Raw genomic sequence first — 13,190 nt, forward strand, 5'->3', positions numbered from 1 at the left:
CACAGGGGTACGTAACTGAGAAAGGAGAAAACAAAGAACCTTACTATGGGGTTTGCAGTTGAAGATGGCCCCTTTGACATACTGGACTTAGCTTTCCTGTCTGCAGAATCTCAGATATCATATTTACCCCTAAGGATGGCCAAAAAGAGGGGGTCCAAAAGGCAGTAGAGGAAGGAGGGCCCACCCCCAACACCTCATTTTTTTCCCCTGAACCAGCTATTACACATCCAACCACCTAATTCTGGTCGCTGTCTCGACAAGAGAGATCTAAACGGACCAGGATCTGTGTCATCTGTTAAGAATAACAGGGGAAGCCACGTGAGAGCAGAGAAGCTTGGTAAGAGGTTACATGTACATGTTAAACAAAACCTGGAAGATGGAGGAAACATGAGGGACTCCACATCTCAAGGCAGACGGTACAGAGTGAAAAGGGTGGATGGAAATTGACTGTTCGGTTAGAGAGAAACCAAGAAAACCAGGAAAGAACCGCACCGAAAGGCCGGCCCAGACGAGCAAGGCGGCATGGTCAACGGTGTCAAAGGCGGCAGTCTAGTAATAAGCACCGACGCTGCCCGAGTCGTGCAGCCAAGCCACATCGTCAAACTTCGGAGACCAGCACCCCCTCTGTGCCACATCCTGGTTGAAAAATGGATTGAGAAGTGTGGAAGAAAGATTACTCAAGAAAGAGCAGACGAAGGCTTCAAAAAGCTTCATAAGAAGATTCCAAAATGGTCCCCGTGACCACCCCACCGTGAGGAGCGCGCTCCTCCCCGGCCACCTGAAAAAGGAGCAATAAGCAACGTTACAAGACCCCAGGGCAGCAAAGGGGACGACCCGTGAAGCGAGCGGCCCCCAACAAAACTCCAACTGGAGAATTTGGGGGCAGAATGAGTGGACCTGAGACCGCCAGCAGCGATGCCTGTGTGGGGACTGGCAGTCAAGCCGGAGGAGATCAGAGAACCCATGCGGGGGTGCAGAAGACGCAGGGTGCCCATTCAACCAATGCAACATAGGCAAGACTGGGAAGTGTGAGCGGGCCACCGCTGATACCCTGGCAATACAGCAGAGCCGGTGCAGCCCAGACACCCAGCTACAAATGAGAGGGGGCGGGTAGTATTCCCCTGAAATCCTGCTCCTGCCTCTGCCCCATACAGCAAGCCCAGCCCCACGCAGCGCAGGGCCTCCACTAACCACGCGGGGCAGGGCCCCCATGAGCTGTGATGCACCGGAGCTGCATCAGAGTAAGTAGGCATAACTAAGGAAGTTGGCAGCCATGACGGAGGCACACGCAAGACGCTCCCCTCCCAAACAACGCACATGGAGGTTTATGAAAGCATTTTCCCCAGCGCACCATAACCTACACTTGGAAGGGGACCACAGGGGCACCCCGGGAAGAAATTCAAGAAGCTCCTGGGCTCCAGGCCAATGTGACACTGCGACCATGACCACTTTCACCTTTGAGCGTACTAGCCCCACGGGCCCCAGGGGGTAACCAACCCAGGTTCTAAAGGGGAGCTAGACACCCGCTGCGCACAGGAGGGAGAGAGAAGCATCCCCTTCATACAGAACAACTGTCCAATACCCCGGGGTCAAGAGGAACCTCAGAGGCCTGGGGAGAAGCCCCCTACAGTAAGGTGCAGGCACTCACCATCACCAGGCAATGTTGCGCAACAAGGCCAAGGAGGCCAAAAAAGGCCCCTTAAGGGCCAAGATCTCAAGAAAACAGGAAGGGACCCTCCAAAAGCTATGGAGAAATGAGGGGGAAGCCCTGGAGGAAGAGGATCCAGCGGTGACAGAGGCAGCAGTCGGAGGAACACCCGACGCTGCCACTGGTCACGAGGAAGGTGCTGCAACAGTGCTCTAAGGCATTCAGTGACCAAATGACTGCTACACTTCAGACACAATTAAGCCTAATACGCACAGAACTTGCACAATCCCTGCAGGAAATCAAAGGCGGCAGTTGAATTGATACAAATGAAAATGCCATTCAAGAACTCACTGAAAACACCCGGAAGATAGATGTATTAGCGAATCAGCAGGCGGTAGCGACACAACCTGGAGCTCCAAGCCAAGGACTTGGAGAACCACTCGGGAAGGTCCAACATCAGGGTGAAGGGGCTGCCAGAAAGTGTGAGCGATGCCGACCTCAGGGAAACAATGGAACACGTGTTCAAAGATTTGCTGGACATGGTTGGGGGAGAAATTCTCATAGATAGAAGGTCCGCAGCTAGAAGAATCCAGGGCCAGGCCAAGAAAAGTGGCGATGGATTTACAGCGATACGACCAAAACAAATGGATCCTCCAAGCGGCGAGGAAAGCAACCCTGATAAAAGTGAACAGCACCCAAGATCCTGAATATTGAAGAAGAAGGGGATGCAGGGGAAGGAATTAATAGGAGGCCAGAACATGAAGGCCACCAAGAGAAGCCATGGGAGTGGAGAAGAGTAGAGAGGTCAAAGACAAGACACAAACAATTGCATGGCCCGGGGGGGTGGGGAGGGACGGGTTTGCAGCACCCGAAGCCCCAGGCTGAATAGGCTATCCACTTAACAGCAGCGGTGGGGGATCGCGAGACAAGGCTTAAGACCCAGTGGGGTTCCACAGGGACTATCAGCCTAAGGGTCGGCTCTGGGAGACAGGGGATGGGAGGGAGGTATGGTGACGGATCTTGGAAACAGGGGAGAGCAGAGGAATGGCTCTCCCTGCACAGTTATTCTCTGGGATGGGAACGAGAGCCAAGTCCAGCCGGAGGGGGCGATGTTACGGCCTGGGGAAGTTGAGCCGAGTCCAGCCGGAGGGGGCGAGAGGGAGGGGGGTGCTTAAATTGAGGGGGATCGTTTCGACATGGTTACTCTCAGGACGTAACAGGGTCTGGGTAGGGATCCAAATACTAAAACTCAATGTTAGAGGACTAAACACTGACTAAAGAGACGGAAACTGGAGAACCTCCTCCAGGATACCAAGCCAGACATTGTGACGCTCCAGGAGACCCATATCCGTAAGCAAAACAGACAGAATGATGTTGAGAGGGTAACCCCAGGTTCTGCAGGCCAACGACAAGAGCAAAGCTTAAGGGGTCCTCATAGCGTTTAGACACCTATCTGATGTCGAAATAATAGGCACAAAAGCTGTCAAGGAAGGTAGATTCATCTTCGTCCAGCTACAATGGGGGGTGGCCTCTCACGATCGCCACAGTGTACACCCCCAACTCAGGGCAGGACGAACACTTGCAGAAGCTAGACCAGTTAATAACAAGCCAGCTAATACTGACGGGATTTTAACTCGGCGTGGCGCCCATCCACAGACAGAAGCGCAGACAGGACACCCACATCTAAAAGGCCCATCTAGTAAACTACAGACTAGCATAACGGAATGGCATTAGCAAATACATGGCATGAACTAAAAGGGGACTCCAAGGGGTATACTTACTACTCACATGTGCACCGAACATTCTCAAGAATTGATTACGTATTGGTTTCGGAGACACTGCTTTGCCAAGTACAGATCATAGAAAGGGAAACCATAGCCCTGCCCGACCACACTCCCCTGCAGCTAGAAATCCAATGGAGGGTGGGGGGAAAGGGAGTCCTCTGGAATTGATGGTTCCCCTGACATCTGCCGAGAGATGCAGTAATTTGCGACGAGATACAGAAGTTCATCCGCAACTTCTTTGGCGGGAAAATAAGACCTCGGAGGTGCAGGAACATGTAGTATGGGGCGCCTTTAAGGCAACCATGCGGGGGATGCTCATAGCAAAGCAGGCATCTCGAGCCAAACAGGAGAAGGCCCTCCAGGTGGACCTAGAACAGGGGTAATGGAGACCGATAGCGGGGGGGGGTAATGATCAGGAGGGAGTATAAGCATATCAAAGGGCAAGGGCAAATCAATATCCTTATCAATATACAATAGCTAACCAAGCAGTAAAATCGCTCCTATTCTTGAGGCAGAATTATTACCTCCAGGCAAACAAGACAGGCCAGCTCTTAGCCAGGTAGGTTAAGCAGGAGGAGGCGGCAGGTACAATACGCCACATTCAGATGGTGGAGGGACAGGAAACCACACGTACAGAAGAGATCCTGCAGGCGTTCGCAGAGTTCTATACGAGCCTCTACTCTACGGAGGCACAGGAGAGTGACCTCCAAAAAGCCTTCTTAAAACCTTGCTGCCTAAAAAGATTAGAACAGAGCCAGCGTGATGCTTTAGAAGGGACGATTACCTAAGACGCGGTGCACGGAAGGGGTAAGAGGATTCGTCAAAAGAGATGTAACAGTATGCCCCCCTCTTAATTCCATTACCGCCTGGTTTTCCCGGGTCTTTCTTGTGGAACTGTCTTATTAATCGTGGAGCGTGAATGGTGGAATCGGATTCCCAAGTCCGATCGGCAGGAGTGTATCCCTTCCAGTCTACTGTAGCTTCCCGCAATGAATGTGTGAATCGCACAACCCGGTGACTTCGTATTCTGCACCGGAATGGAGTAAGACTGGTACAGGGCACGAGGAAATCATAGGATGGTAAATACTTTGTATATCTGGTTTCAATTGGGAAACATGGAATACAGGGTGTATTCGTGCCCATGTTTTCTATGTAATTTAAGTTTAAATGCTGCTGCTCCAACAGATGTGACCATCCGGAACGGACCCATAAACTTTGGAGATAGCTTGGAAGGTTTGAGGTGTCTGGGTAAAAATCGGGAAGACAACCAAACCCAATCTCCTGGTTGTATACTAGGAGCTGTGGTTTGAGACGGTCAGGTGTCTTCTTTGTTCTTTCCTGTGTTGCTTTGAGAGCCTTTGATGCAGCGTGTTGACCCCAGTGTATCTTTTCCAGGAGCGTCCTTACATCTGGAAATTTGTCGCCTGCAAGTCTCTTGTCTGGGAATGAGACTGGGTGAAATCCATAAGAGCAGTTGAAAGGGGATGCTTTGATAGCTGAATGGTATGCATTATTGTAGGCATATTCAGCGATGGGCAATAAACCTATCCAGTTGTCTTGTGCAGCGGAAATGTAACACTGTAGATAACCTTCCAGCATCTGATTTAACCTCTTGGTCTGACCATTAGTCTGAGGGTGGTAACCCAAGCTTAACGCCCGCGTATTCCCAAAATCTGACAAACATGGTTTCCAATATCTTGAGGTGTACTGAGAGCCCCTAGCCGAGATTATGGTCTCGGGTAGGCCGTGAAGAGAGAAAATTCGGAAGATGAATGTCCGAGCCATTTGGGCCGCAGAGGGAAGACTAGCTAGTGGTAGGAAATGAGCCAGTTTAGTGAATGAGTCATTGACTACCATAATAGTAGAGCATCCTTTTGAAAGAGGGAGATCCACTATGAAGTCAGTTGAAATGATTTGCCAAAGGCGTGTCGGCAATGGCATCTTGACCAATGCTCCAAAAGGAGAATGTCTTGGACTTTTGTTTTGTAAACCGACTGGACATGACTCCACGTACTTACAAACGTCACGCCGTACAGAAGGCCACTGAAAATACCGGGAGATCAATTCACGGGTGTTAACGTAACTCTGATGTCCTGCAGATTTGGAGTCATGACACATGCTGAGTACTTCTTTTTGTAAGGATTTAGTTGGTACATAGACTCGTCGACCATGGAAATAACATACTTCCTTCTTAGACAGGTGGTTTAACTCCTTTTTGGTCAGACTCTTCAGTACGGAAGGATCTGAGCTTTGTTCCAGACGTTTAAGGTAGTCGGGAGATTTGCAGTGTCTTGATACACTTGGAGCACAACGGGGAAAAATAGGTTCAGATTTCACTGGAATGTGATGAGTGATCTCTTTACGGGATAAAGCATCAGCCTGTAAATTACACCTTCCTGGTATGAAAGAACACGATCCTGAATGGTGAAAAGAAGTGTGCTCATCTCGCCTGTTGCAGGTCTTTGCATATTGAAGAATCCTTAAATTTTGATGATCTGTATGAACCTCCACTGGATGCTGTGCCCCCAATAGTAAATGCCTCCATTCCTCAAACGATCTCTTGATCGCCAATAACTCTTTCTTGAGAACAGTGTAATTCAATTCAGCCGGAGATAGAGTCTTTGATAGATATGCTATGGGACGTTCTAATCCCTGCTCATCTTCCTGTAAAAGTACAGCTCCTAAGGCATACTGAGAGGCATCAGTCTCGAGAATAAATCGACGTGACTGATCTGGGGTCATAAGTATTGGAGCAGTTGTAAACCTCTTCTTGAGAGTGTCGAAAGCCTTTTGTGTCACTCATTCCCAGACATATGGAACTCCCTTTTTCAGTAGATTGGTTAAAGGCTGAGTGAAAGCCGAAAAATTGTGAATGAAACGGCGATAGAAATTTGAAAAGCCAACAAAGCGTTGAATTTCTTTGACGGGTCTGGGTACTGCCCAATTCTTTACAGCTAATACCTTCTCTGGATCCATGGCGATGCCCTGGCGGATAGAATATATCCCAGGTATGTCACATTGGGCTGGTGAAAGAAACATTTATCAAGATTACAAAATAAATGATTCACTTGAAGTCTGTGTAGTACCTCTCTGACATGAGACTTGTGTTTTGAGGTATCCTTAGAGAATATCAGAATGTCATCTAGGTACACGATGACAGTGTGTAATAGTAGATCAGAGAATAAGTGGTCCATAAATCTTTGAAATACTGCAGGGGTATTGGACAGGCCAAATGGCATCACTTGGTATTGGAAATGTCCGAATGGTGTCCTAAAAGCAGTCTTCCATTCATCAACCTTTTTAATTCTGATAAGATGGTATGCACCCTTCAGGTCAAGCTTTGTGTAAATAATGGCTCCTTTGACGGCTTCCAGGATGTCAGGGATTAAGGGCATCGGGTACCTGTCAGGAATGGTTATTCTATTTAGACCCCTGAAGTCAATGCAAGGTCTGAGCTCTGAAGAATTCTTCTTGGGAACGAAAAACAAAGAAGCTGCAGCGGGTGAGGTGGATTCAGTGATTAATCAATTTTGCAGGTTCAGGTCTAGATATTCTCGAAGGACCTCCTTTTCTGAGGTAGAAAGGGTGTACATTCTTCCGAAGTGTAAGGGCTGTTCCGGGGTGAGGTCTATTGCACAATCATCTCTACGATGCGGTGGTAACAGAGAGTATTGCGAGGTGGAGAATACCTCCGCGAATTCATGGTATTCAGGGGGGAGATCGGCAACTGTACTGATTATGGTAACTTGTCTGAAGTCATCCTGTCTCGGACAACTTATCTTGCCAGTGTGACCCAGGCAGTGGGTAAGACAAAACTGAACCCAAAAAAAATTATCCTGCTGCCCTATTGATAAAAGGATTATGCCTTTGTAGCCAAGGCAAACCTAGGATGACTGGGTAGTGAGCAGCTCGTATTATATCCATAGTAATGATTTCCTCGTGAGTAGTTATTGCCATGAAGAATGGGCAGGTTTGTTTCACTATTGGACCAGAAGTTAGAGGACTACCGTCCACACTCTCCACTGGTATGGCCTCTCCTTTGGAGAACTGAGGTATGTGGTTTTGTTTTGCCCAACATTCATCAATGAAGTTCCCTGCTGCCCCACTGTCTACTAAGGCCAAAACCTCAGGGAAAATGACGTTACCAAACTTGAGAGTAATGTGTAAAACCAGCATTTGTGTGTGTGGAAAATGGCTTCCCTGTGAAATATGTATGTCAGGAGAGGAACCTGTAGACAAATCAGGATCCCAGATCGCGGGGCCTCCTACGGCCAGGCATTGGCGTTTCCCGGCCGCCGAGGAGGAGTAATGGGGCACTCTTGGACAGTATGGGTGTTTGAGCCAGAATACATACACAACCCTTGTGTCCTTCTGCGTGTTCTCTCCTCAGGAGTTAACGGTCCTCTGGTAGTTGTTCCTAGTTACATGGGTTCCTTGGTTGTGCTTCCTCTGTGTGGTGCTGGAGATGTGGCGAACGTACGAGTGGTGAGCTTTCCCTTGCGTCTCTCACTACTCCGTTCCTTCATCCTGTAGTCAATCTGCATGACTAATGCGATGAATTCTGACTTCGTATTTTAAATCCTCAGACAAGCCTCTTCAGATTAGGGTCACTTGTGCATCGTCTGACCCAGCGGATTCACTAGCAATCTGCTTAAACCTGGTGATATATGTTAAGATGTCTTGACTGCCTTGTCTCAGATCTAGTAAGTGTTCCTGGGCAGATATCCGTATTTCCTGCCTACCGAACATGGACCTAACACTATTACAGAAGGCAGTGTGGGAGTCAAGTATGGGATTATTGGTTGTGACCAAAGGGGTTGCTCAGGCCAGAGCAGGACCCACCATTTGTGAGATCATGTAACCTACTCTATCACAATCTGTATTAAAGAAGGCAGCCTTAAATGAGAATTGTACAGCACATGCATCTAAGAACTCTTATCTTATGTGGATTGCCATCAAATTGGCCTCCAGGTAAGGGTCCAGTAGGAACCTTAGAGCAATGTGGAACCCTGCTGGCCGTTGCTTGCTGAGCGGCCAGCCGGGCAGCTCGTTGTTGAGTCTGCTGCTGTGCTTGCCGTAAATTGGCATTCTCTTGTTTAAGGGCCTGTACCTCTGAAGTCAGAGACTGAACGGCATCTATTAGTTGCTGGATCTGTTGATCCATAATGGAATAGTAGAGCCCTTTAAGAATGCCGAAAACTGTCTGAATCTGGGCCGATTAGGCGTTGCTTAATGTTATATATTATGGTTTAAAAAGCAAAACTACAATAACAAACGTCCTTCGACATTCATAAATGGCATCCACCTCCACTCAGGTCCTCAAGGATCCAGTAGTCTGTAGTTAGGAGATTGTGGGTCTCACCTAGAAACCCCTCTACCAACCAGCTAAAGGGGCTAGAAAGTAGTGAAACCTCCAGGGAAAAACCCCAAAGGGGAAAAAACCCTATGATCTGCTGCTAGGGTGCGTGGACTCCTGAAGTCAGCAGTGTGTTTCTCTTGTGTTGAGCGGGTTCTTTGAACAAGGCAGAATTCCTCTTGTGAAGGATTCTATTAAAGACAGAATGACAGTATTGTGAAAGGAGAAATGAGAGGGATATATATTATAAATCTGATGGATGAAGGATAGGCTTACCCTGGAGCTGAGGATATTTTCCTGATTACTTGTCAGCCAGGTCGGAAATGTCAACAGAACTATAGCATAAAGCAGCTAATGGAGTGGAAGGTTGAAAGATTATAAACCAATGGTTCTTACACAATCAGGAAGGAAAGACACAAACATGAGACAAGGTCTGCGTATTGTCTTACCGAAATAATCGTTGCTCAGCAACCTTTTAGAAAGACAGGAGTTTGAAAGGTTCCGAGTGGAAGGCTGTAAGGTAATTCTGCGGATGATTCCTAACGCGGATGATTCCTAACTTCCTAACACAGAAAGCAACAAGAACAAAGTGTCAAGGAGGTCCCCACTTCTCACCCGAGTCCGTTCTTTACTGGTGTCCTTGGTCGATGCCTTCTTGCGGATGGACCGGGTCTTGAAGAAGGCTGCCCGATTCTCTTCCGAATCCAGAATGCGTTCAGTTTCCGGCCGAATCCAGGAATCCAGGAGGCAGTGGAAGCACGCTAGCCAGGAATCCAGGAGGAAAGTAGAAGGGGGGAGGACTAAGAAGGGATAGCGGGATTGGAAAAAGGAGAAGAACCGTGAGCTACGGAGCACACCTCTGGTTGCTACTTCGCAATAGCATTAAGAGGCGCGGAGCCGCGGAAGGCGTGGTCTATTAGTAGAAAAGGCTACGTCCAGCGCATGGAGCGAGAAGGGATTACGCTGGATGGCCATGTTGGGAGTTTTAACGAGTGCAAGCCTGCTGTGACAGGGACCAAGAAGCCCAAAAGGGGCCAACTCTGTGATTCATGACAGCATGCCTCCTCCGAAGACCTTTCCCTCCAGGTTTGCCTGGGTGAATGAGATGAAATCTTCTGAGCAGTCGAGGGGCCTTGATGTTTGACATAGGCTCCCAGGTTCTTTCACTAGGGGGATATCCTTTCCATTCAACCAGATATTGAAGCTGGCTCCTTCTATACCTGGAATCACAAATCCGGGACACCTCGTATTCCAATTGGTTGTCGACCAGTATAGGAGGAGGTTTGCAGGGTTTCCGGGAGGATGGATAGTAGGGTTTCAGCAAAGATGTGTGAAAGACTGGGTGTATTTTCTTCCAGGAGTCTGGCAATTTGATCCGATAAGAAACGGGATTTATAACTTCTTTGGTGGGAAATGGTCCATAGTATCGAGGGGTCCATTTACTCGGCCGTAGATGTCGGGGTAGTAATTTTGAGGACAACCAGACCTGGTCACCGATTGCATAAGAAGGGCCTGGTCTTCTTTTGGAATCTGCATATTTCTTGGTCTGTTTTCTGTCCTTCTCCAAGAATTCCTTGGCCTCCTTATGTATATTGACAAGGGTTTCGATCCAGGAGTCAACTGTAGGTACTGGTGTAGGTTGAGGAAGAACAGAAGGCAGGACCGATGGATGGAAACCTTCACTGCAATAAAAGGGGCTGGTCTTAAGTGCCGAATGGTCGGAATTGTTGTAGGCCAATTCAGCCACAGGTATCAGGAGGGACCAGTCATCCTGAACCTTGGTGGCAAAGCATCGAAGATACTGTTCCAGGGTTTGATTGACACGTTCTGTGGCTCAGTTGATTTGAGGGTGATATCCTGAAGAAAGGGTGCGTTGGATTCCTAAGCATTGACAGAGACTTTTCCAGAACTGCGAGATGTATGGAGGTCCACGATCCGATATGATCTTGGAAGGGAGTCCATGCAAACGGAATATGTGTTCCAGGAAGATTCCTGCTAGTTCAGAGGAGGATGGCAGTTTATGCAGGGGTGTAAAATGAGCCATATGAGTGAACAAGTCTATGGTAACCATAATGGTAGTGTATCCACGGGAAGGTGGTAGTTCCACAATGAAGTCCGTAGCGATAATCTCCCATGGCCTGGTTGGCAGTGTAGGTTGCAGTAGAATGCCTGCCGGTCTCTTGTTATCATGTTTATTTTGACTGCAGACAATATAGGATTGAATGTACTGCTGTACGTCGAATCTCATCCTAGGCCACCAGAATTGCCTATGTATAAGACGGAGGGTATTGGCGATGCCGCGATGTCCGGAGTGTAGGGTATCATGACAGAGATTTATTATTCTTTGTTGTAGCCTTTTTTGTAGGGATGACCAATACATTGTCCTTGAACAGATACCCTTCCCGGAGCCTTAGATTCCATTGATTTTTCTTAGATATATCCTTCCACAGATCAGAGGATTGGGTCTGAGCTTAGATTTCTTCAAGGAGGTTGACTGCTTGGGCTACAAAGATCTTGGGGGAAAACATCTGAGTATATGCCTTGTCCTCAATGGGCTCGTAGTCTGGTCGTCGAGATAAGGCGTCAGCAATTGGGTTTTGTGATCCTGGAACATGAGTGATGTGGAACAGGTACTGGGCAAAGAAGTAGGCCCATCGTGCCTGATGCCTATTCCTACACTCCAAAGACTGTAGAATCTGGAGGTTCGTGTGGTCCGTACGGACCTGAACTGGATGTTTCGCTCCCAGAAGTAAATGTCGCCACTCAGTGAAGGCTTGACGGATGGCTAACAATTCCTTTTCCAGGACTGAATAGTGTGTTTCACTAGGAGTCAGGGTTCGTGAAAGATAAGCAATTGGGTGTTCCAGTTTATCTCCTAATTCTTGCTTCAGGGCTGCACCTATGGCGTAATTAGAGGCGTCCGTTTCTACTAGGAAGGGTCGACTAGTATCGGGTTGGGCCAAGATAGGAGCTTGTGTAAACTCTGTCTTCAGACGCTGGAACGCCGTTTCTTGTGGTGTAGACCAGAGGAAGGGAGTGTCTTTTTTCAGGAGAGCAACAATCGGTTGTACTATCTCGGAGAAGTTAGATATGAACTTGCGGTTGAAATTGGCAAGGCCCAGGAATGATTGAACTTGTTTTCACTGAAGCAGAAGCAGGCCAGGTCAGTATGGCCTTTACCTTTGAAGGATCCATACTGATTCTTTCTGGGCTAAGGATAAATCCTAGGTAATGAACGGAGGTTACATGGAACAAACATTTTTCGGGTTTGGCTAGGAGTTTGTGTTCTCTAAGTCTCTGCAAGACTGCCTTCAGTGCTCTTCATGTTGTATAGGATCCTTGGAGGAGATCAATATGTCATCCAGATATACAGTGACGAGAGAAACAACATGTCAGAAAACACCCTGTCCATAAAGCGTTGGAAAATTGCCGGGGCATTAGCTAGTCCAAAGGGCATGACTAGATATTCATAATGGCCAAAAGGTGTTCTGAAGGTAGTTTTCCATTCGTCCCCTTCCCGGACACGAATCAAATGATAGGCGCTCCTGCGATCCAACTTGGTGAATATTAATGCGCCTCTCACAGCTTCCAGGATGTCCGAAATCAAGGGTAACGGGTACCGGTCCTTGAGGGTGCATTGATTTAGGCCGCGATAATCGAGGCAAGGTCTGAGTTCCTTGGTATCCTTCTTGGGAACAAAGAATAGGGAAGCACCAGCAGGAGATTTTGAAGGTCTTATGGTGCCATTTTCAAGGTTGGTATCTAGGTATTCTCTTAGGGTCTTTTTCTCGGGTTCGGAAAGGATGAACATCCTGCCGAAGGGAAACACTGCGGAGGGTTCTGTATCTATTGCACAGTCTTCAGGTCTGTGTGGGGGTAAGGCCTGGACTATGGCAGTTGAAAACACATCAGCATATCCTTGATAGGCCTCAGGAACATGTATGACATTAGACACCATGAGTGATGTCTGTTGTTCCCTTGTTGGTTCCTTTGGGTGTGTTAACGGAGGTTGCAGGGATAGGCAGTGAGACATGCAAAACTCTGAGCCTAGGAATAGAGAACCCGCTGTCCAGTTGATATATGGATTGTGTTTCTGTAGCCAGGGCATACCCAAAACCATGGGGTAATGAGCTGACTTAATGATGTCAAACCTAATCAGCTCCTGATGGTGATTTATTGAAAGCTGGATCTCTTTGGTCTGCAGGCTTATGGGCCCTGATGCGAGGTGTCTTCCATCAATAGCTTCCACAGGTTGCATGGTGCTTCGTGTCTCGTACGGAATTCGATGTTTAGTAACCCATTCTTGATCGATGAATATCCCCATAGCTCTACCAGGGCCAAACTGGAATAGGTCTTATTCTTGGAGGGTGATAGAAAGGCCTGTAATATCACCAAATTGTTT

This window comes from Ambystoma mexicanum, chromosome 4p (genome assembly GCF_040938575.1).
Source record: "Ambystoma mexicanum isolate Mex_15411 chromosome 4p, UKY_AmexF1_1, whole genome shotgun sequence".
Lineage (NCBI taxonomy): Eukaryota > Metazoa > Chordata > Amphibia > Caudata > Ambystomatidae > Ambystoma > Ambystoma mexicanum.